Here is a 24,931-nt window from a genome sequence, read left to right on the forward strand (position 1 = left end):
ACTCTCAAGTCAATAGGCTTGGAAATTTATTTGTAAGACTCACTTCAATTGTTTTTCATCTCTCAGGTATCTCTCTTCCATTGCCTCATGTACAATATTTTGAAAGCTGCTCTTATATTGTGTCTGTAGGTTTGGATACAGAAGGATGAATCTTGTCCTTGGTAGCACTTCTTGGCCAGAAGAAGAAATTCAATGTTGTCAAAAAACTAATAAGAAAATGAAGGGAAAGTGCTTGGAAAGAGTCCAGTGAACATGCTATTAGCACTATCATCAGGCTTATAAGCCATTTCAAATATTCTTTTAGATAAACTTCATCGGGTGAAGTAAATTTTCATAAATATGAAGAAAATGTGGTATAATGAAAATATTAATAGCAATAATAATTGATAAGTGCTTTAAGTTAATTATCTATTTCATTTCATTTTAATTCTATAAAGTAAGGTAATGTCATTTTATAGGTGAGAAATCTGAAGTTCAGAGAAGTTAAAAAATTGTCTAAGGTTAAAGCAACTCTCAAGTGATAAGTAGAGAAGATTAAGTAGGTAAATTGCCTTGCACACAGCAGACATAGGTTCAATACACACCACTAGGAGTGATTTCTGAGTGCTGAGTCAGATGCAAGCCCTGAGCGCAGCTTAGTGTGCCCCCCAACTAAAGATAAATAAATAAAACTGCATTTCAGTATTGTCATTGGCTTTTCTAACTAAGAAAAGCATTTTCCAAAATTGGTTTTGAGTGCAGGTTTCAGTGTGAGACTCTTGAGTTTGAAGTCTGCCACATGGGACAAATAACAAATTTAATGATGTTTACTCTCCTTCTCAGAGCAAAGAATATTTGCTGATAAGATAGTTGGCAAGTCAGTGGATAGGTTTCGGCTTTAGTAGGGCAAAATATAGAAATAAAAAGAATGACTTAATGAAGATGTCAGTTCACTACAGCAGAAAAAGACTAGAACTAAAGGGTGTGAGGCCTGTGTACAACAAAATAATGTATCATATGGAAGTCAATAACTCCCGTTAATATGGCAGAGTTCAGGAGAGAATAACAAGACCCAAAAGAACTCATTCATACTAACTCCACTAAGGCTTAATTCCTAACAAAACTGCAGTTGGAATTTTAAGCCAACCAATCTGGGATTTCCTATTCTGCAAAAGTGAGATAACCTCCATGATTAATCCTTGCCCCATCTAGTCTTTCCACAATGGAAGGTGGCTTTGCCTGAAGTAATCCTTTCCCCTTGCTAATGACCTTATCCCTCTTATTGACTACAAAAACCTTCTGTTTTTGCTTTACCTTTCCACCTGCTAGATGAGATGCTGCCTTGTTTATAAATCGTACAATAAGGCTAAATAATGGACATTTATTTTAAAGCAGTTTCTTCTTACCATGAAAATAACTCTTTGTAAATGTCCTAGAAAAAATATAGTAGCACTCTGTCTACCATTGCCAAGTAAGAAAGAGTGTATTGTTTCACTACTGACATTTGAAAACATAATAATATTAATAGTAAGGGCAAATGATATATAAAATCAGTTATATAAAATCTGTTAATTTTGTCAAAATATGTAATTATTTTTATAGCTATTCCATACAATAATTAAACTTTAGTCATTATATGAATTTGTCTAAGAAACAAACAAAACAAAAAGCAAGCAAACAAAAAAAGGCCAAGCAGTGACTGCAGGGCCAAGACTGTCTAAAAGGAAGAGCTCTGTGAGCATTCCTGCAGCATCAATACAATAAGTGCACAGAAAATGAGTGGAGCACCAGACCCCTGGTGGAGTCTCTCTGAGAAAATTCACTGGAGAAAATAACCATCACTTCTGGAGACTCAATTCTGAGTAAGGCAGAATGGTGGACAAGTTCAGAGCTAAGGATTGCTGCTCCATGCTAAGGGGAAAACAGAGTGAAAGCAAAAAGGAATCAGCAAGTCCAAAACCTGATATCAGACAAAATAATACCAATTTAGGACAAGAAAATGCTGAATATCAGATTATACAATGACTGTCTGACAAATTATATTGACGAATAATATAGCTGCATGAAAGAACAATGAAACTGGATCCATCTCACACCATCCCAATGAATTAAGGACCTCAAGACTAAAACGGAATCTATAAAACACAATGGGGAAAACTTAGACAAATTTCTCCAAGATAAGGACCTTAGAATGCCTCCAATGATTTGACTCTATGGGCTAAAATAAAAGGAACATGAATTTGAAAATGGGATTACATCAAATTTAAAACTTTTGCATGGCAAAATTAATTTAACTCAAAAAAAAAAGGCACTCCCCTGAAAGGAAGAAAATATTTCCACACAACACATCAGATAAAGGAACCTGGTATTCAAGATATATAAAGCACTCACAATGTTCAACGAAAGCAAGAGCTATCTCCTAACAAAAAAAAAAAAGAAGAAGAAGAAGAAAGGAGATAATAAGTACTGACCAACACTCCCTAAAGAGCACATATGGATTGGCACTAGGCATTTTATTTATTTATTTATTTATTTATTTGGCTTTTTGGGTCACACCTGGCAATGCACAGGGGTTACTCCTGGCTCTGCACTCAGGAATTACCCCTGGCGGTGCTCAGGGGACCATATGGGATGCTGGGATTTGAACCGGGGTCAGCCGCGTGCAAGGCAAATGACCTACCCGCTGTGCTATCACTCCAGCCCCTTTTATTTATTTTTATTTATTTATTTTTGGCTGCCACTAGGCATTTTAAAGATGTTATCACTTATTATCTGGAAAGCACAAATTAAAATAAAGAGAAACCATTTCATACCAGTGAGAATGGCATCACTGTATCACTGTATCACTGTCCTCCCGTTGATCACCTGTTTACTCGAGCAGGTGCCAGTAACATCTCCATTTGTCCTAATCCTGAGATTTTAGCAGCCTCTCTTTACTCGTTCTTCCCAGCAGTGCCGTATTGGAGGCTCTTTCAGTGTAAAAGGAATGAGATCCGTCATTGTTACCATATTTGGCATATGAAATATGCCACAGAGAGCTTGCAGGATGCTCTGGGTACCTTGCCAGCTTCTCTGAGAGGGAGAACTAAGCTATAGGAGGCTGCGCAGCTGCATGCTTCTGGGAGCATTGTTTTATATTCTCTGGATCTTGGCAATTGATGGGATTACATGGTGTTGGGGGCAGTTTGTGGATGTGGCTGCCAAGTTACTGGGAAATGGGGGATCTTGGTGGAAGAGGCCCAGTCCTGATCCAAGCAGGCTTAGAGATCTCAGCCCCAGGTCCTACCCACCTGGGTTCCTCTGCCGGTTCCTTCATGTGTGAGGCTTGTCTGAGTGTGTGGAGAGTGGCCTTGAGCATGGCTGTGGCTGGGTCCCGGCAGTCTTCAGCTGCCGGGGCTCTGCTCTGGGCGGAGAGGGAAACTCAACCCGCTCTGCTCCAACGGGCCCCAGTGAAGACAGTCAGGTGTGGGGGCAAGAGACTCTGCATATTTTTTAAAATACACAAACAAGCAAACAAACAAAAACAACCAGTGTTGGTAAGAATGTAGTGAAAAGAAACAGATGAAATGTCATCTGGGTAAGTCTCTATGGGAAATAGTATGGAAATTTCTCAAAAAAGTAACTAACTTCCTAGCATCTACCCCCAAAACACAAAAAGCATTAATTTGAAATGTATATTCACATTTATGTTCATTGAAGTATTGAATTCAAAATTCAGAGGTGGGAAACAACACAAATGTCCAGTAATAGTTGAATGGACATAGAAGGAGTGGTACAGAAATACACAATGGAATATTATGTAACTTTAAGAAAAAGATCAAATCTTGAAGTTCATTGCAACTTTAATGGAACTGGAGGGTATCATGTTAAGCAAAGTCACACAGAAGAAGAACAATAAATACTGGATAATCTCACTATACTATGGTATATTAAATAGAGTCAAAAGAAGGAAATACTTGGTGTCAAATGATGACAAACACTTGGTCTTGGATTATAAAACTCAGATTAACAAAGAAGTTGGTGGTAAGGTCGAGTAGTTTGTTGGAAAATGTTATAAAAACTATAATAAAAATAAATAAGAAGCACTGTAGCACTGTCATCCTGTCATTCATCAATTTGCTGGAGCGGGCACCAGTAACATCTCCATTGTGAGACTTGTTACTGTTTTTGGCATATGGAATATGCCACCGGTAGCTTGCCAGGCTCTGCCATGCAGGCTGGATACTCTCAGTAGCTTGCTGGGCTCTCCAAGAGGGACAGAGGAATTGATCCTGGGTCAGCCGCGTGCAAGGCAAACACCCTACCAGCTGCGCTATCATAATAAAGTAATTTTAATTAATAAATAAAATAAGCATTTCTTCTCTGCTCATTTCTTTCATCCAAATTCTCTTCACTTCTCCCCAAATAATTCTGACAAAATTTATTATGCTTACTTCTGAATAAATGTAGATCAATGTGGCAAAATTCCCCTCAAAATATTTTCATGATTTTTGGGGGCTGGAGCGATAGCACAGCGGGTAGGGCGTTTGCCTTGCACGCAGCCGACCCGGGTTCGATTCCCAGCATCCCATATGGTCCCCTGAGCACGGCCAGGGGTGATTCCTGAGTGCAGAGCCAGGAGTAACCCTGTGCACTGCCAGGTGTGACCCAAAATAAATAAATAAATAAAATAAAAATAAATAAAGATAAATCCTAAAAAATATATATATTTTCATGATTTTTAAATATATTATAGCATATTAGATATTTTGGTACCTCCCACTAATTCAATATTGTCCAACCCTTCACTGCTAATAGTACCACATGTATGACTTTGATTTGTTACTCTTCCTGTGCATAGCCATATGGTTGTTGTGGATGTTGCTTTTCTGTTGTCTTTAAAATAGTTTTCTTCACCTTTTTATTTCACTTGGTTCCATGATGATATTATCCTTTCTACACAATACTCTTTCTTGTCCATGGCCTTGTTCTGAGGATTTCTTTGGTCCACTCTTTTTATTGCTGACTCATCCTAAAAATGAACATCTTACCACTAAATGTCTTGATATGAGGGCTAGAGAGATAGTTCAGAGGTAGAGAAAATGCTTTGCATTTAGGTTTGGGGTTTTGATCTCTGATACCACATTCCAAAAAATAATAAATAAACGTTTTCTTATGTGAATTTAAGGACAAAAGAATACAGGATGCTTATTAAATAGCAGTTGTTCAGTATCTCTCCACATTTTTTTTTATGCATGACATGACACCTGGGTTTTATACCATAGCATCAACTACATCCCCACTCCCCACCCCCAACCAAAAAAGGGGTATTTTGTAGCCACTTCCAATGGTGCTCAGGATTTACTCCTGGCTCTGTACTCCTGGTGGTTCGTGGAATACCATATGTGGTGCTGGTGATTAAGCCAGGGTAGTCCCTTACAAGGAAAATGCTTTAATCCTTGTACTCTCTCTCCATGCCTCCACCCCTTCGTCCCCCATCCACCCCTGCCAGCCACCAAAGTATTTTATAGAACCTAAGATATGACTTAGAGGTAAAATGTATGCATCAAAACTGGGTACAATCTCTGACAGAACATAAATTAATAAAATAATAAACCCAAATTCCTGAGGTTCTCTTCCTGGTACCAGAGGTAACACTAAAAATAGCAGCAGTTATTGTTTAAAGCAAAATCAAGTGTGTATGTGGAGAAAATGTAGTTATTTAATTTCTCTAATTTAAGTTTCTCCATACAGATTGACTTAGATACAGATCTCACTAAGCTGTGTGAAAGATTTAAAAATATGCTATGGAAGATGATTTCAGGCACATTTGTAGCAGAGTTGATGGTTGTGAATGTTATACAATAAATGTACAGTTCATTCCCTCCTCCAGATAACAGCTTTACCCTTGGCTGCTGGAAGCCCAATTTCTGCCAAAGGAGCAAGGTTATTTTAAGTTATTTGACAAAATACTTTTAAGTTCCAGAAATAAAGCAAGTTGCTTTAATGCATATTAGCTACAGACTTCATTTCCTCCTCAAGTAACATGTTTCTGCAGAGTAAATGAAAGACTCCTACACTATACAGAGCTTGGGCATTTTCTGTTTTCAAAAAATGGCAAATGTAAGTAGCAGAGGCAACAGAATTAGACATTTCAGAGCTTTGCCGGTTACCATATGGCAGAGGTAATCTCAGTAACACATATAAAGAGAAAAACCTTTAAAATAACGTGATCTGTATCATGAAGTGTTTATCATCAATGCCAAAGAGAATCTCAGGAATGTTTGAAAGAAGAAATTACTCAGAGTAAATAAACATCTACACCATAAATTACAAAAGAATTGTCTCTTTCTTAGCAATTGTATCTCTAAACTTTCTGTATCAGTAAACCTGAAAGTATTACAGGACCAAGGTCTGTAACTTTTGCACAATGGTAAATTTAGGCTTGTGAGCCTTCATACTATCTGGTCAGAACTCAGTTATGCTATCTTGGTGTTAAAACAGTCATGGGTGGCACATAAGCAAAAGGACTTAAATGTATTCCAGTAAACTTTAACTTATTGACACCCAAGTTCTAGTTTACTGAAATTTGTTCATATCTTGGAATAGTATTTTGTTGTTGTTGTTTTTCACTGACTGGAGCTATAGCACAAAGGGTAGGACATTTGCCTTGCACGAGGCCAACCCAGGTTCAATTCCTCCGTCCCTCTCAAGAGCCCGGAAAGCTACCGAGAGTATCCCGCCTGCACAGCAGAGCCTGGAAAGCTAACCGTAGCATATTCAATATGCCAAAAACAGTAACAACAAATCTCACAATGGAGACGTTACTGGTGCCCGTTCAAGCAAATAGATGAACAGAATGACAGTGCTACAGTGCTTGTTTTTCACTGTGGCAAAATATTAAAATCATTCTCAGTTCACTGGTCATACTTTAAATAAATAAATAAATAAATAAATAAAACCTGTGGATTCAACTTGGCCACTGAACACTAGCTTATATAGCCTATAGATCCCTGTGTTAAATATTAATGTTAGCATCTTTTCTGTATATAAATTTTGAATATTTTTGTTAGAATTAATTGTTGGGGTTATTTTCTGAAATAAATAGCATTTGTTAGAGATGCTTAGAACATTCTGAAATGAGCATCTAAAAAGGATTGAAGGAAGTTTTAGAAGGAAGCAGGAGAGATATGTTTGAAACAAATTTATATGTCTAAAGAGATTACGGAAGTCCAGTGAATTCTGGGCACAGTGGAAACCTAAAAGAAGGGAAAAGTGAGGGCTGAAGCAAAAGTACAGCAGGAAAGGTGCTTTCCTTGCACACAGGTTTGATCCGACTTGCACATGTTACCCTAAGCCCTGCCAAGAGTGATCCTGAGCATAGAACAAGGAATAAGCCCTGAGTACTGCCGAGTGTGGCCAAAGAAGAGGAGGTGGGGAGAAGAAACAAAGCCACTGGGTTATCCTGAAGAAAAAATACTGACAATGTTGGGTATAGTACTTAAAATTACTTGGAAGAATGGATACAGTGTTTCAGAACTTGGCAGAAACCCAGACCATCCCACCTGAAGCTACAATAAAAATTAGACCTTCTCAAGGCCGGAGTGATAGTACAGGGGGTAGGGCTCTTGCCTTGCACACTACCAACGAGGTTCCATCCTCAGCATCTCATATTGTTCCCTGAGCACCGCTAGTAGTAATTCCTGAGTGGAGAGCCAGTAATAATCCTTGAGCATCACCAGGTGTAGATTAAAAATCGAAAAAGGAAAAGAAAAGAAAAAAATACATCTTCTGGAAAATGGTAAATTCAGAAAAAGAGAGACAGAGAGACAGAAACTGAAAATGAAATTTCCCTATGCCAATTAATAGACATTAGTATGGATCTCAGTAAGTTTAGATGAATTCAAAACATCAAATAAATATAGACTATATAGTATAATAATTCTGATTTATGGATATGAATCTAGTCCAGGACTGGAGAGATAGCACAGCAGGTAAGGCATTTACCTTGCACCCGCCAACCCTGGTTCGATTCCTCTATCCCTCTCTGAGAGCCCACAAGCTCTCTTAGAGTATCTCGCCTGCACGGAGAGCCTGACAAGCTACTCGTGGCATATTTGATTTGCCAAAAACAGTAACAATAAGTCTCACAGTGGTGACATTACTGGTGCCCACTCTAGCAAATCGATGAGCAATGGGGTGACAGTGACAGTGACAGATATGAATACACTACTTACCTTACAAAAGCAAACACTGAAAAGTCTTTTTCAGGTAAAGGCCTCATACTTCAAATTCACATAATTCCTCTACATAGAATTTCAATACATTGTTGAAATTGTCTCAAAAATGAGCCATGTAATACTTTCCTTAAAGTCGTCACACTTAAACTTTCAGTCTTAGTTGATGGTACCTCTTTCCTTCCAATGGCTGAGGTAGAAACTAAGTAATCTTCTTTTTCTCTCATAATACCTTCAGTTCATTAGAATTTCATCTTACATTTAATTTCAGAACATTCAGAATATAAACTTTTTTCCATTTCCTTGCTCCCATTTTAATCCAAATTATAATCTTCTGGTGTGTGAATCATTTTATTATTAGTAGGATGCAATAATTATCTTAATTAGTCTCAGTTCTTTCCATCAATGCCCCTTACAGACTAATACATGTGTAGCAACAGATTAATTCTTTAAAGCATAGACCATATCATATCTTTTTTGTTTTGTTTTGATTTTCTGTTTCTTTCATATCATGTAATTTTAAACTCAAAGCCCTCCCATCTATCTCAGTTAAAGCCAGTGATATTAGAATACTCTATATTTAAGTATAGTATTGTTTGAGTGATTTGGTTCCTTAATATACTGAGTTGTACATTAACACAAACACAGCACCCGCCCCCTCACCTGCCCATCAAGTCAGTCTAGAAACTCAGTATCTGACCTTATTAGGAATCGAAGTCCTTAAAGGCATAATTATTCAAAGTGAGGACGTGCCCACTTAGGACAGTCCCTAATCAATCAATGATTGAGTTTTTTAAGAGAAAACAGAGAAAAACCCTGGGTGTAGAGTGACATGCCATGGAGTCAGAAAGTGGAGTGATACATCCAAAAGAACAAAAGCAACCGCTGTTGGAGAGGATGTGGGGAGAAAGTGACTCTTCTTCACTGCTGGTGGGAATGCCGACTGGTTCAGCCCTTCTGGAAAACAATTTGGACGATTCTCAAAAAATTAGATATTGAATTCCCATTTGACCCAGCAATACCACTGCTGGGAATATATCCCAGAGAGGCAAAAAAGTACAATCGAAACAACATCTGCACATGTATGTTCATCGCAGCACTGTTTACAATAGCCAGAATCTGGAAAAAACCCGAATGCCCCAGAACGGATGACTGGTTGAGGAAACTTTGGTACATCTATACAATGGAATACTATGCAGCTGTTAGAAAAAAGGAGGTCAAGAATTTTGTAGTTAAGTGGATGGGCATGAAAAGTTTCATGCTGAGTGAAATGAGTCAGAAAGAGTGAGACAGACATAGAAAGATTGCACTCATCTATGGTATATAGAATAACAGAGTGGGAGACTAACACCCAAGAACTGTAGAAATAAGTACCAGGAGGTTGACTCCATGGCTTCGAGGCTGGCCTCACGTTCTGGGGAAAGGTCAACTCAGAGAAGGGATCACCAACTACATTGTAGTCGAAGGCCATGTGGGGGAAGGGAGTTGCGGGCTGAATGAGGGCTAGAGACTGAGCACAGCGGCCACTCAACACCTTTATTGCAAACCACAACAGCTAATTAGAGAGAGAGAACAGAAGGGAATGCCTTGCCACAGTGGCAGGGTGGGGTAGGGGGGAGATGGGATTGGGGAGGGTGGGAGGGACGCTGGGTTTACGGGTGGTGGAGAATGGGCACTGGTGAAGGGATGGGTTCCCGAACTTTGTATGAGGGAAGTATAAGCACAAAAGTGTATAAATCTGTAACTGTACCCTCACGGTGATTCTCTAATTAAAAATAAATAAATTTAAAAAAAAAAGAAAGTGGAGTGGTAGCACAGCGGGTAGGGCGTTTGCCTTGCACGCGGCCGACCCGGGTTCGATTCCCAGCATCCCATATGGTTCCCTGAGCACCGCCAGGAGTGGTTCCTGAGTGCAGAGCCAGGAGTAACCCCTGTGCATTGCCAGGTGTGACCAAAAAAGCAAAAAAAAAAAAAAAAAAAAAAAAAAGAAAGAAAAAAGAAAGTGGAGTGATGCATTTCTATGCCAGAAAATGTCAGAATTTCAAGAAACCTCGTAACATTAGGGAAGAAGCAGAAAACATATTTTCCCTCAAAACCTCACAAAGAATAAACCTGCTAACAACTATAATTCAGACTGTATCTCTACCCTCCAGAACTATGAGGCAGTAAAAGCATGTGTATGCCAACCCTATAAAATGATCCCCTTCTACTCTCTATTCTTCTACTCTCATCCCCTTCTACTTTGCCCTGGATTATTCTGTAACAACCACAACCTCACTTCTTAGCCCTTAAATGCTAAAGTATGTTCTTCCCTCAAAACCTTTACTGTTTCTGTTTTCTTTACCTAGAACATTCTTCTGTAGTTGACTATATAGCTCTTCTACTCGTTACTAGTTTCTGTTCAAACATCACCTTTACAGAAAAGCTGCTGAACCTAAAACTGCAGTGGCATTCACCTCTCTCTCCCCAGTTATATTTATGAAACTAGAAAATTTGACCTCCAAAAAAAGTTTGCTTATTTCCATATGGCCTTTCTGATTATACTAGAATCTAAAAACTTTAGAACCAGAATTTTATAACTATTTTGCTTATTGACACATCCTTAATACTTTTGGCTGGGCTTGCCACATGATGATAGGTCGCCTGCTTACTTCTCATTGATAATGCAAACCTTCATCGTCTGGCCCAAGTAATGTTTTCCATGTTTTTTTTTACTAAAATTCACGTTTATTCATTTTATTCTTCATTACTTAGAAACAATCTTCTAAACTCAGTCCACACCTACTAGGCTTGAAGAATGGGGAGATAGATTGGTCAAATGCCACCTCTAGAATTCTCTAAGTGAGATTGCTCTTTTTGCTTATTTGACTGAAGTGATAGCACATCGAATAGGGCAGTTGCCTTGCACGCAGCTTACCAGGGTTCAATTCCTCCACCCCTCTCAGAGAGTCCGGCAAGCTACCGAGAGTATCTTGCCTGCATGGCAGAGCCTGGCAAGCTCCCCGTGGTGTATTTGATATGCCAAAAACAGTATCAACAAGTCTCACAATGGAGACATTACTGGTGCCCACTCGAGCAAATCGATGAACAATGGGATGGCAGTGATACAGTGATTTCAGTATTTACTTCAGTGACTTCTATCAGTTTATACTCGTGTAGGTATGTTTTACATGTTAGGTTATAATTCAGCATTGCACTTATTATTTTTGCACAAAATGTTCTGGTTTTTAGATGCCTTTTATGTTGGCTCCTGTGCCCCATTCATATGTTCCATCCTTTGGGTTTTGTTTTGTGTTGTTTTAGTACATTCTTACTCTCTCTGATACTGTAAATATTGCAGGTTCTTGTCATTTTTTTTCTTGCCTTGACGCTAAAATCAGCCATTTTTCTAGGAATGTCTGAAACTTTATCATAAATCCCTGAATAATTGGAAGAGAATAAAAAATCATAAGGATAAAGAATTTATTAGTAATGAAAGAATGTATTCTAAAGGACACACACATTAATTAATATCGAAACCGACAAGTGCAAGCTTTACATCTTTGCAGGCATGCAATAATTATTTATAAAGACTAACCAACTGCTAGGTCAAATATGTAGCTTCAATAAAATTTATAGAATTGTATCAACTATATTTGATGAACCCAATGCAACAACTTTTTCCCCCACATACTTTATTTAAACATCATGGTTTACCAAGTAGTTCATGATGACTTGTTACCTGTATTCAATATTCCAACACGAATCCCACCACTGCTGTCATCTTCCCTCCACCATTGTCTCCATTTCCCCAACCACCCCATAGCAGGTGCATATAATTTATTTTACATTTTTTAATGTCAAATAAATAGATAATAGGCTGATCAAAAAATATTTTCATAGAAAAAAATTAGTGAAAATAGTTGTAGCTTATCATGGGGACATAAAGTCCTTATTTGAGAGATTACTAAGATGTTGCCACAAGCTAAGCCTGTGTTTATGTTTTTGTTAACCAAGATTGATTTACTTCCACATTACATCCCATCAAACCTGGCGTGGTCTACTAAATTGCCAGTGTTGCAAAGTCTGGAGATGTTATGTGGCAGAATTTCTGAATTCTTCAAGAAATCCAGAATTTTTAACTGGGTAGCACAACAGGAATTAAATTTTTAACTGAGCTATGTCCAAGAAATTTTTGCAGCTAGTTTATTTCTTTTGAGATTTGTTTATGAGTCGTTGAAACAAGACAGGTAGATGAGATTAAATGGCATTAGAGGTGTTTCTTGCTGCAACAACTTTTTAAAAAAAAACTATCAACATAACACTAGATGTCCTATAGAGTCATGGAAATTAAACAAAATTCCCCTAAATGACTCACAGATCAAAGAAAAATTTAAAATAAAAATTGAAAATATTTATAATTAAACAATAATACAAATATGAAATTATTCAAGTTTTTAATCAGAATAAAGTAGAGTTCAGAGATAATGGATCCTCAATTGTTTTTATTAGTCAAAAAATCAGAAATAAAAAGTATTTAAAGTTTAAATAAAATAATTCAAAATTATCAAAAAATAAAAGATATTACAGAAAGATAAGGTCAATGAACTCACAAAAAAGTATAATTTAAAGCAGAAAATAATAAAATGTCAACTAAATATTGAATAGGTAATCCAAAGAAATATCTTTTAGAATATAAATAAACTGTGAGTTGTATTATTTAATCAAGAGAAATAAGCCCAAGGCCATCTTCCCACCTTCAACAGAGAAGAGGCCAGGCAGTCTGGTGAGCAACGCGGCCGGAGAAATGCTCCGGACCCGAATCCGGGCCAACAACACCAGGGATCCAGACGGAGGAGGTACAGCAGGCACACCTTCTCCGGATGGAGCCCTGGCGACACTGAGAAGCAACTAACACGGCTCCAGGTTGCGGGACTGGAACACATCCGAGCCGCGCGGCCGCTTACGTGGCCGCGCGACCTTTTCTAAAAACTGAAAACATACAATCTTTTAATCACAAAAAAAAAAAAGAGAAATAAGCCCAAATTTTTTTGTTTTTTTTTTCTTTTTGTGTCACACCTGGCAATGCACAGGATTTACCTCCTGTCTTTGCACTCAGGAATGACTCCTGGCAGTGCTCAGTTGACCATATGGGATTCTGGGATAGGAACCCGGGTGGCCGAGTGCAAGGCAAATGCCCTACCTGCTGTACTACTACTCCAGCCTCCAAGAGTCCAAATATTTTAAGTGAAACTGCTAGGGAAAAAGGGAAAGCAAAACACAAGAATAAACTGATAATACTACATTAATATTTTGCATACTAATAAAATTAGATGTTAATTTTAACAAAGAGCCTCTTGCCCAAGAGCCTGGCTGTCTTCCCCAGGGCCCCTCAGAGAGGATGGGCTCCAGCTTCCCTTCCCACCCCAGCAGTTCTCCCAGTGGCCGAATACCTTGGGAGCCTAGAGACAGCCATGCTCAAGGCCCCTCTCCAAATGACAGGACAAGCCTCAGGCATGAAGGTACCGGCAGGAAAACCCAGGTGTGTGGGACCCAGGGCTGAGACCTCCAAGCCTGCTCAGATCAGGACTGGGCCTCTTCTGCCCAGATTTCCCATTTTCCAGTAGCTAGGCGGTCACACCCAGGGACTGCTCCCAGCACTGTGAATAGCATCAATGGCCAACATCCAGAGACTTAAAAGCAAGCTCCTGGAAGTGCTGGAACGCTTCAGGCCCACGAGATATCTTACAGCCTACTTCTCCCTCTGGGAGAAACTGGCAAGCTACCGAGGGTTTCCTGCCCACATGGGAGATCCTCGCAAACTCCCCATGGTGTATTCATATGCCAAAACCAGTAGCAAACTGAGTCTCATTCCCCTGACTCTGAAAGAGCCTCCAGTGTGGCATCGTGGAGAAGGACGAGTAGAGACAGTCTTCTAATATCTCAGGGCTAGGACGAATGGAGACGTTACTGAGACCGCTGGAGAAATTCTACGATGAATGGGATGATGATGATGATGATGATGATGATGATGATGATGATGATGATGATGATGATGATGATGATGATGATGATAATGAATAAAATTAAGTCTCTACAAGTATAAACTACTGACTAAAGTAGAACTTTCATTATTCCTGAAGTCATTAAAGAAACTAAAACAGCTAAAATCTCTCTATCAAGACAATAAGAATTTCAGATAAAAAATTGTGGTGACTTCTACTAAATATTAAAAAAAAAGCAGGGGCCAAAGCTATAGTACAGCAGGTAGGACATTTGCCTTGCAGGCTGCCAACCTGGGGCTGGAGAGATAGGTAGGGTGTTCGCCTTGCACGGGCCAACCCGGGTTCGTTTCCTCCGCCCCTCTTGGAGAGCCTGGCAAGCTACCAAGAGGAGAGTTATCTTGCCCACACGGCAGAGCCTGGCAAGCTACCCATGGTGTATTCGATATGCCAAAAACAGTAACAAGTCTCACAATGGAGAAGTTACTGGTGCCAGCTCAAGCAAATCGATGAGCAATAGGATAACAGTGACAGTGACAGCTGATGACCTGAGTTCAATCCCTGGCATCCCATATGGTCCCCCAAGCACCACTAGCAGTGATTCCTGATTGAGGAGCCAGAATTAACCCCTGAGCATCACCGGGTATGATGCCAATAATAATTATAATAATCACTGCATCACTGTCATCCCGTTGAGCAGACACCAGTAATGTCTCCATTAGTCACAGCTCTGAGATTTTAGCAGCCTCTCCTTACTCATCTTTCCCAATGATTGGAGCCTCTTTCAGGGTCAGGGGAAAGACACCTATCATTACTGTTTTTGGCATATCGAATACGCCACAGGTAGCTTGCCTGGCTCTACCCATGTGTGTGTGTGTGGGGGGGTACTCTTGGTAGCTTGCCAGGCTCTCTGAGATATATATATATATATATATACTATATACTATATACTATATATATACTCTGATTTGTTCCCTACTGTCTGAACTTCATCAAATATAGTGTGGTAATTATAGTAAAAGTACTTGTCATGGTGCTGACTTTGTGAAGGTTCAGAAAGTGGTCAATAAAAAGGAGCAAAGTTACTTTCCAAGGGTAAATGTCTAGTGCCGTGAAAACATGATTTAAAAATGTATTCTTTCCCAAAAAGAAATAATAAATGAAACACATTAGATACTAATTCTGATGAGTTTGAAAGGGGAGATTGCATTTTCCGAAGGTCCCTACTAGTGATCTTTATGCTCAAGAAACCTCCTATAGTATTGTTGTTTGTGCTTGTAATAGCTTCATGTTTCTTTCTGAATGTTTGCCCATTTATGTGGAAAATTACAACATTTAGCCTCAATTAAAATTCTTTGTTACCCGTGTGGAAAGAAGTATGCAGAATTCACAACTATTGAAATTAATTATATTTATTTTGAAATAGCTTTGGGAGTGTAATTTCCTTTGTGTCTTCTGAAACATTTCAACTGACTTCAGGGCTGTGTTACCGGACTCTCACATGTGATGGCAAGAGGCTGCTGTCCAGCCCCTTAGTACTTGGAACTGCTACTTGAGCTCCTTAACGCCCATGATCCAGAGACACACAAAGGAATCTCTGAACCAAGCAACTCGCTGCAGAGATTTCTCCAGACCATAATTATCTAAAATTTTAAAACTCCAGGAGCACCGCACAGCATCTTATGCTATTCATTTTCCATAATATAATAATACCAATAATTTTAAAAAGTATTCCACTGTTACACAAACTATTCTAGAGAATAAAAAGAGTTCTCCATCTCACATTATGAAGCTAATATAACTTTGCTACCAACATCGGACAGAAATATAACATTCAATAACAGTTCATTTTATACATGACCATCTATAAGACTAATAATTTCAAGTTTTAGTAAATCAAAAGCAATAATGCTTGAATATGGTCACTAATGGCTACCAAGTTTATATATCTCAAGATGGCCATCTTGTGTAACATTAGAAATCAAAATTTATAAAATTCTATAGATGAAAAAATATTTTTATAAACTTTACTATCCTCTCACGACATAAACTAAAAACATGCTATAAGATTAAAAGTAATTTTTTTAACCTTAACATGGAAATTTACCAAATATCTACTATAAACATCAAAAGCAATGGTGAAATGTTAAAAGTTTTAATATACTGCTATTCAAAACAAATTTCTGCTACTATTAATTCCATGCAAAATTATATTAGAAATTCTGCTGGACTATGCTTAAGGGGAAATCAATGTAATTTTAAGGATAAATAAATTAACCAAATAGCTAATGGTATTTGAAGACTGTAATTGATTCTAAAGAAAATCTTAAAATAATCTACAAAGATTTTTTTGGAGATTGTTAAAGATTGGTAATGATCCTACTAAATTAAAAATTTATGCCCAAAAATCAATTGCATTTTAGGACACCAGCAACAATTTGAAAACACAGCTTTGAAAATATAGCCATTTATCATAGCAACAAAAATATAAGGTACCTGGGAATAAATCTAACAAAATATGTTAGAACCTTTATAGATAAAACTATAAAACTTAACTAAAAGCTATTAAAAACTACCCAAGTAAATGGAGTGATAAACCACGTTCTTGGATAGAAAGATTGAAAATCATAAAGACGTTGATCCTCTCTGCTTGATCTATAGATTCAATGTAATTCTAATCAAAATCCCAACAGAATTTCTTCCTCATGGGACTTAGCAAGTTAATTCTAAATTTCATATGGTGAGCAAAATGCAAAAGTCACATGAAATAATGTTACAGATAAAAATTATGTTGTAGGATTGTTCTATTGACTAAGACCTTAATTTTTTTATATTCACATACATTAATTTTTAATTTTAAACAAGCATGGAAAGGCAATGCTTCTTTCCACCCTAATGGACAGGGAAGTTAAAATTAGCCCATTTTCTTATAGCCTAAACAATATTGCTTTCTAATTTTGGCAACATTGATTTGATTACTGGTTTGTCACATTTTTTTCTTTATTTATTTTTTAATAAGTGAGTCTCCATGAGGGTACAGTTACAAATTTACCCAACTTCGTGTGTGTGTTTCCCTCCACCAGTGTCCATTCTCCACCACCAATGAACCCAGTATCCTTCCCACCCTCCAATTCCGTCCCCCCATCCCACCCCACACCACCTCTGTGGCAGGGTATTCCATTTTGTTCTCTCTCGTTTTGGGTGTTGTGGCTTGTGATAGGGGTATTGAGTGGCCATCGTGTTCAGTCTCTAGTCTACTTTCAGCACGCATCTCTCTTCCAGCGCAGGATCCCCAACCACATTTCACTTGGTGTTCCCTTCTCTATCCGGGCTGCCCTTCCCCCAGCATCTGAGGCCAGCTTCCAAGACATGGAGCCAATCTCCTTGTATTATATACTACAATTCTTGGGTGTTAGTCTCCTACTCTGTTATTTTATATTCCACAGATGAGTGCAATCTTTCTATGTCTGTTCTTCTCTTTCTGACTCATTTCACTTAGCATGATACTTTCCATGTTGATCCACTTATATGCAAAGTTCATGACTTCATAAGACCTTAATTTTAAATAAAGTACTTAAAATAGCTATTTAAAATAACAGTTGAGGTATATCATTAGGGTTAATGAACTAGACCAGCAGAACATAGAGTCCCAACCAAATCTTTGCATGTGAAAAAACTGCTTTAATACAGAAAATATTACAGAGAATTAGAGAAATGATCATTTAACAATGGTGCTAGGAAAACTATTTATCCATATAAAAAATTAAGGACTGGAGGGATAGCACAGTGGGTAGGACGTTTGCCTTGCACGCAGCTGACCCGGGTTCAATTCCTCCATCCCTCTCGGAGAGCCTGGCAAGCTACTGAGAGTATCCCGCCTGCACAGCAGAGCCTGGCAAGCTCCCTGTGGCATATTCGATATGTCAAAAACAGTAAAAACAAGTCTCACAATGGAGATGTTACTGGTGCCCACTCAAGCAAGTTGATGAACAATAGTGCCACAGTGCTACAGTGCTACAGTGCTATAGAAAAATTAAAATTGATCTCTACCACACATGACATATAAAAGATACATAAAATTCAACTCCTTGATAACTTAAAATAAAGACAATTTAATAAATTGGAAAAATATTTTTAGGAATATATAATAATAAAAATACTTCATAAAAGTCTCAAAAAGCAAAATCATAAATGAAAGGACTCATATATTCCCATTTAATTAAAATTAAGAATTGCTCATCAAAGAGAAAGAAATATATGTATGTGTGTGTGTTTAAGACATGTATACATTCCTACACAATCTTCAAATTGAGATAAAAATACAACAGTGGCAAAAAGAAGGGGGAAACACATAAAAAGTATTTCATAAAAAAATAAAGCACAAAATGAAATAAATCAGAAGGATTAAAAGAAATACCAGATGATTTTTTTTTTTAATTTAGGATACAGGAAAGAAAACAAGGGGACAGAGCCAATGAAAACAAAACCTTGCACACAGCAGAAAAAGTCCGGGGAGGAGGTGGCAAGAAGATTCACAGTGGGTAGGGGATGCAATGGCTGGTATTAGAGGGATATTGTAGCTTGATGGTAGACACCATGTGGTTAACATATTTAGAAGAGCTGTGAAATTGTCCTCCTAAAATACAACAGACTTATAAGTCAACAACACCACATTATTTTCAAAATAGGAAAAAACAAATAATTTCTAGTCTTATAAAAATAAGCTTTCAGACATTACTGATGCCTGCTTGAGCAAATTGATGAACAATGGGATGACAGTGCTACAGTGCTTTGTAACTCAAATATTAAAAATAAAAATAATTCTAGTTATCCAATACTTATATTATTTGATATAATGAAATTCACAAAAGCTTATTTTAAAAAAAATCACCAGTTGCAATATGCAAAATTGATAAAAGAGAGATAAAGCTGAAGTATTCAGAATTTTACTACCATAATCAAAAATCAAAGATTGAATCCTTAAAACAGTTCCGAGAGAAAAAATGAGAACACATTCTCATAAGTGACATTTGAAAACACCTTATATATTCTATCCATTATTTTTATTTAATGCCTAGTCCAAATACAAGTAAACATTTAATTTATTAAACTAACACATAATTTTAATGATTGCTGGATATGAAAAATTAAATAACCAAAAATATCTATAACCATTAATTTTTTCAAGCTATTTTTATTATTTTGTAAAAATTTAAAGGTGTAGAATTAAACATTCTTAATCTGGTGTTTAATTTTTTTACCAGAATAAACTAAACACTCTTCCATATGTTTCAATACTAATGAGGTAGAAAGCCTCCATATGCTTATTTACACTTGTATCTCACTTTTTAAGTCATATCTTTGCCAACTTACTTTTTTAGCTCTTAATAGTTTGTAGAATAAATTCAATGTGAACTTATTATTTCTCATTTACACAAATATTTATAAATGTATTGATTTCTGTTTGCTCTAGTCATGTTCATTTTGCTTATCCAAGTGTTGACATAGTTCAATCTGATGGATTTTTTTTCCATTTAATATATAGAATAGTCCCAAATTTAATAATTCTACTCAACATTTGGTAGATAATAATCTATGGTCTTATTTTATTTGGCTTTATACTTATTTAATGTTTACTTATTCATGTAGGTTTATGATATAAACTATAAATTTCAATTCTATTTTCTGAGACTTCAACTTTTTCAATTTTGCTGCATTATAACATAAAAATATCAATAAAGGTCTTTTCCTAAGTTTTCTATATTTTTTTTCCTTTCTGGGTCACACCCAGTAATGCTCAGGGGTTACTCCTAGCTCTGTACTGAGGAATCACTCCTGGCAGTGCTCAGGGAGCCATATGGGATGTCGCTGATTAAACCTGGATCTGTCGCCTGCAAGGCAAACTCCCTAGTCACTGTCATATCACTCCAACCCTATACTTTTACATCAATACTTTTAATGTAAAACTTTTTTACATCAAACTTTCTATACTTTTACATCAATTCATCTGTTTCCCCTATTCCCTTCTCCTTGTTCTCATTAATACTATTTCAATAATGAGGGTCAGACGTACTTGGTTGTGATGTTGTCACACTTTAGTTATGATGCTCACAGGGGGTCATATGCTTTAGTTAGACACTTAGGCTGTGGTGTGTAGACACACCAGATTTCCATGTACCGGAGATCACACACTCTAGAGTGTTGAGAATTGTAAAAAGCAGTGCTTCCAGAATTGCACCGCACATGTGGGCCAGTGCCAGAGATCAAACTTGAGGCCTGGTACCTGCAAAGCAAGTGCTCTGTCACTACACTGTATCCCCAGTGTCTTAGTTTTTATTCTTATATTAGTCATAACTAATAAGTTGTCAGATATTTGCTCTCCCTCATCCTAGTGCTTCTTCCTTGTTAGGCATATTTAAATAAAAAAGTCTCAACCCTCTTGTTTTACAGTATATCTTTGTCCGAAACCATAGACTTGTACTCATGCCCTGACAGAATGCCTACCTCATAATCTAAGCCTATTTTTTTCTCTTTTTTAGATTCATGGATCAAATGGTCTGTTGGGCACTCATTCAAGGCACCCAACATAGGCCAAAAGGCTAACATGTCCATATACAATTTTCTTCCTTCTTTTCTCAAATATATTTCTATGTTTTCTTCCTCTGTGGAAGGCAACTCTTTGTCTCAATTATAAGTAGGGAACTCCAAAATGTAGTAGTACACTCCTGTTGCTTTACTACAAACATCTAGACAATCATAGAGGTTTACCTGCTTTTTGCACAAATGACTTTTAATAACAACACCAAAAATAAAAAATCATCAACATGGAATTCAGGCTGAAAAAAAAAAAAATGTGGTTCTTCAGTCCCAGAGAACCAAGCATCAAGACAGGTTGAACAAGAGGGTGATTAGGGAAAATCCTTGTGAAGAAAAATATAGAACTCAAGGAAGTTAAAAAAAAAAAAGCAGGGGCCGAAGCAATAGCACAGCGGGTAAGGCGTTTGCCTTGCACTCGACCGACCCAGGTTCGATCCCCGGCATCCCATATGGTCCCCCAAGCACCGCCAGGAGAAATTCCTGAGTGCAAAGCCAGGAGTAACCCCTGAGCATCGCTGGGTGTGACCCAAAAAGCAAAAAAAAAAAAAAAAAAAAAAAGCAGGTGTACATGTGGAGTGAGGAAGAAGAGGAAAGCTGGAGGAGGAATTTCTTAAACTCCATGACTATCTAGAGGAAGTTTTGAAATGAACGGAGAGACCTCAATATAAATTGATGCTTCAGAGGAAGGTCGTGCTGTCCAGGGAAGGATTCACCTGAGTGGCCCCACTGTGCATGGCCACTGGCTTGCAGCAGGGACGCCACAGCAGAAATTCAGGAAAGGATTTCAGAGCAGTTTTTGCTAGATATTCTCTCTTGAAGTTAAAGCTATGAGAAGCTCATTCTCATAACTGCCTCCGAGGGTGTAATTTGCCACAATGTCACTGAGGAAAATAAATGAAGGCATTATTAAAATCCCGTGCAGTGTGACTTGACAACGGATCACCGTGCAGTGCTTCCTCCTTTTTCCACCCCTTATCCAAGGGCTATTGGAACCCTGTGTCAAAATGATCGCTTTATTTCCAGCCTGTTTGCCCACCCAGGCTCTCATACTGAAGCCAAATGAGGACTTAAAAGGGAATTATAAATACTACCCCTTCTTTTCAAAATTAATCACTGCTTTTCATACTCATCCTGAGTAAAATGTAAAGTTTCTTATGTTAGATGTAGCCTAAACTATCTAGTATCTATATATCAAAAGTTATGCTATTTTCAGAGGCTACCACTAATTTTCAACTTTGCAAGAATATTCCTTTTCTTTATTCTTCATTCATCTATTTAATGCGAATTTCTGGATTGCCTACTTCATATGATAATTCTACTTTAAAAATAAGAAGCTTCTGGAGGACTGGGGCAGTAGTACAGTGGGTAGGGCACTTTCCTTGATGCAGATTTTGTGTTATTAGGTGAAAAAGAAAGATAAGAGCAGAATTTGTAAGTTTCTGGGCAGGCTGCATTTACCCACACTTTCCAATTTGCCCCATGCATCCTTTGAATTTTTTGCTGAGGGGTTTCCCCAAGATATTCCTAATAATCCTTAATAAAATGTGTCACTTTTCACGGGAATGATATAAAGCTAGGGTCAACCCAGGACTATAGGCATATGAGAAAAGATAAATGCCATTCCCTTAACTAACCAAAAGAGTAAAAATTGAGGGCACTGCTAGACATAAGGATTTTTACTAGAAACAATCTTTCTATTGAAGAAGCCTATCTATATGGCAGGGCAGGCATCCCATTAAAGAACATCTGATCTTAGTTATATGAATCATTCTCTCCTCATGGTGATTCTCCCTCCCCTCTCCCTGAAGCCTGAAAACTCCATCCCAATTCTTTGCTTAATAGAAAAATACTCTCACTTTCTTCACTTGCTTTTGAATCTACATACATGAAGACTCTCCATACGTATGCATTTTAATTTGTTATTGTATCCTACTAATCTAATGTTAATTTAATTTCATGACCAGCCAGAGAATAATATAAAGGAATAGGAGGAAATTTCCTTTCTACCCAGCTCTCTGCCCACACCTTCCTTCAGAATACCATTACATCAGAGGGATTTAGAGAAAATTGTTAAAGTACACAATCCTTTGTGAGGATCAGAAAATGATGTACTTTTCTGGTGTCTGTTCTTTTTCTTTATATACTAGAGTACATATTGGTACTGTCACTCTATCTCAACTCATTCCAGCCCCTCAAGCTGAAGTTGGATAAAAGAATCATTTGTGTTTCTAAAGGGATCATAGTCATTTCTCAGTAAAATCATTGTACTAGAGCAAACATCCAAAAATTCAGCACATGCAAATGAAAGTGAGAAATTAAGAGAATCACACTCAAAGCATTTGTAATAACGTTTTTATGTTTGTTTTTTGTTTGTTGATTTTAATGCTGACCTCAGTATTTTAGAGACATGCCTAGATAGCAACAGATACCTTTTTAAACTCTACTGAAAGTCCTATTAATATTGCAGAAGGAGTCTCCCTAACTACCATTACCAAGTAGATTTCTTTCTCTTATATCAGAATCTTGAATATTTCAAGAGTTTATGTCTTTTGATTTTCAAATTCAGGCTTCAGAGAGAACTACTAAAGTACATACTTGGTATTTTAGATAGTACAAGTATATTTTTGACCTTCCTAGTGAATTTTTATTTTCTTCTTTTGTTCTCAGAATTCTCTTTTGTGGATTTTCTCATCCCCTAGTTATAGTCAAACCTTAACCTTTTTTCACAGACATCCAAATCTAGAAGCCAAGTCCACAGATTCAAAGCAATTTCTTCCTGAAGTTTTCTGATGGGAATCACAGTGGAATCATAAGAACCCATGGTGGGAAGTATTATGGAAACCTACAAGATATTAAACCTTTTCCTCTAGACTTCAGAGTCTGAAAACGAATCAACACATATTAAGTACTTACAAGCACCCAGTTTCTTTGGAATAAGAGAAAATCTCCCATTTAAAAAAATGCAGTGAAAGCTACACTGAATCAATTCTAAAATTTTATTATTTTCTACAAATAAACACTGTGTAGAGGAAACAGGTCCCTTGGTCAATATGATGATGCACCATCACTTTCTTCTGACTGAATTGGCATTTTTTGCTTCATTATCACTTTGGGTTGCCACAAATAAGAAAGCCTTTGCATGAATACAGTCCCTATGTGGGAAAAGTAGAACAAACTCACTAAGTTGTGTAGGGTGAGCTGTCAAATCTGAGACGAAGGACTGATTTTTAGGATTTCACAAAGCAGACGAAGAAAACACTTCTAAAGTGCTGTCAAGGTGCAGCTGTCCTTGAAGTAATGGCGTCCTGACAGCTGCTGGTGCCTTTCTTGCTGCCAATGTTTAATTTCTCTCAGAGAGGCAGGGTTTTAATTAGGTTCCTAGGGCAGCTAGCTCTGTGTCGTTGACCTTATCAAGGATGCAGGATTTCAAAGCACAGGCTTAGAGAGGTCTCCCTTCATTACTGATCAAAAGTCTTCCCAGGAGCACTCCTGGACTCAGATTTCAGTTTCTTAGAAACCAAAGTTGCATTTTCCTGCTTCTTTCTAAAAGGTACTCCTTCACCAGCATTCCTGTCATCACCAGGTTCTTCAAGGGAGGAGAGAGTATTCAGGCTGCAGAAATTAGATGCTATTCATAGAAGAAACGTTTCCTGTCTGGAACTACTTACATACACCACTAGGAGGGTCTTTTAATATTGGAAGAAGTTTGCATCTGGTTTATTGACTTGATTTTTAAATGTATAACATCCTGAGTCCAAAAAATTCCTGTAATTTAATACTAGGACTTGCTTTCAACCTGGTTTAAAGTAAATGATTCCTCTAAAAAGACAGATGTTGAATTTTAATAATAGAACTTTTTGCAGCATATAAAATTAAGCATAGAGCATCTGCTTTTACAATGCCAGCATCTGTTTCTTTGACATCCCTGCCTTCCTTCTGCTGGCTCCAACTGTAAATTTGCCATAGAATCTGATATGAAAAACAGATAAAATTGTTCTTGACACGCTGAATTCTACAGGGCCAGCATAAATGAGGCTATCAGTATTAAACCTTCATTCTAAACGAAGAAAAACTTCTGAGTCACTCTTGTTCGTGATATTCAGAATTCCAATTAAAATCAAGAATTGCACAATTTTTCAAAGGAAGGATGACATCACT

General features: G+C 37.5%; 1 non-coding gene across 1 annotated transcript; it reads left to right on the plus strand.

Moving 5' to 3' along the window:
* The first annotated feature begins 1,353 nt into the window (after positions 1-1,353).
* Positions 1,354-1,485, plus strand: LOC129400962 (small Cajal body-specific RNA 24). Its single transcript, XR_008628007.1, has one exon. It is a non-coding gene; the product is annotated as a small Cajal body-specific RNA 24 (non-coding RNA).
* The last annotated feature ends 23,446 nt before the right edge of the window (positions 1,486-24,931 follow it).

The sequence above is a fragment of the Sorex araneus genome, chromosome 1, assembly GCF_027595985.1.
Source record: "Sorex araneus isolate mSorAra2 chromosome 1, mSorAra2.pri, whole genome shotgun sequence".
In the NCBI taxonomy this organism is placed as follows: Eukaryota; Metazoa; Chordata; class Mammalia; order Eulipotyphla; family Soricidae; genus Sorex; species Sorex araneus.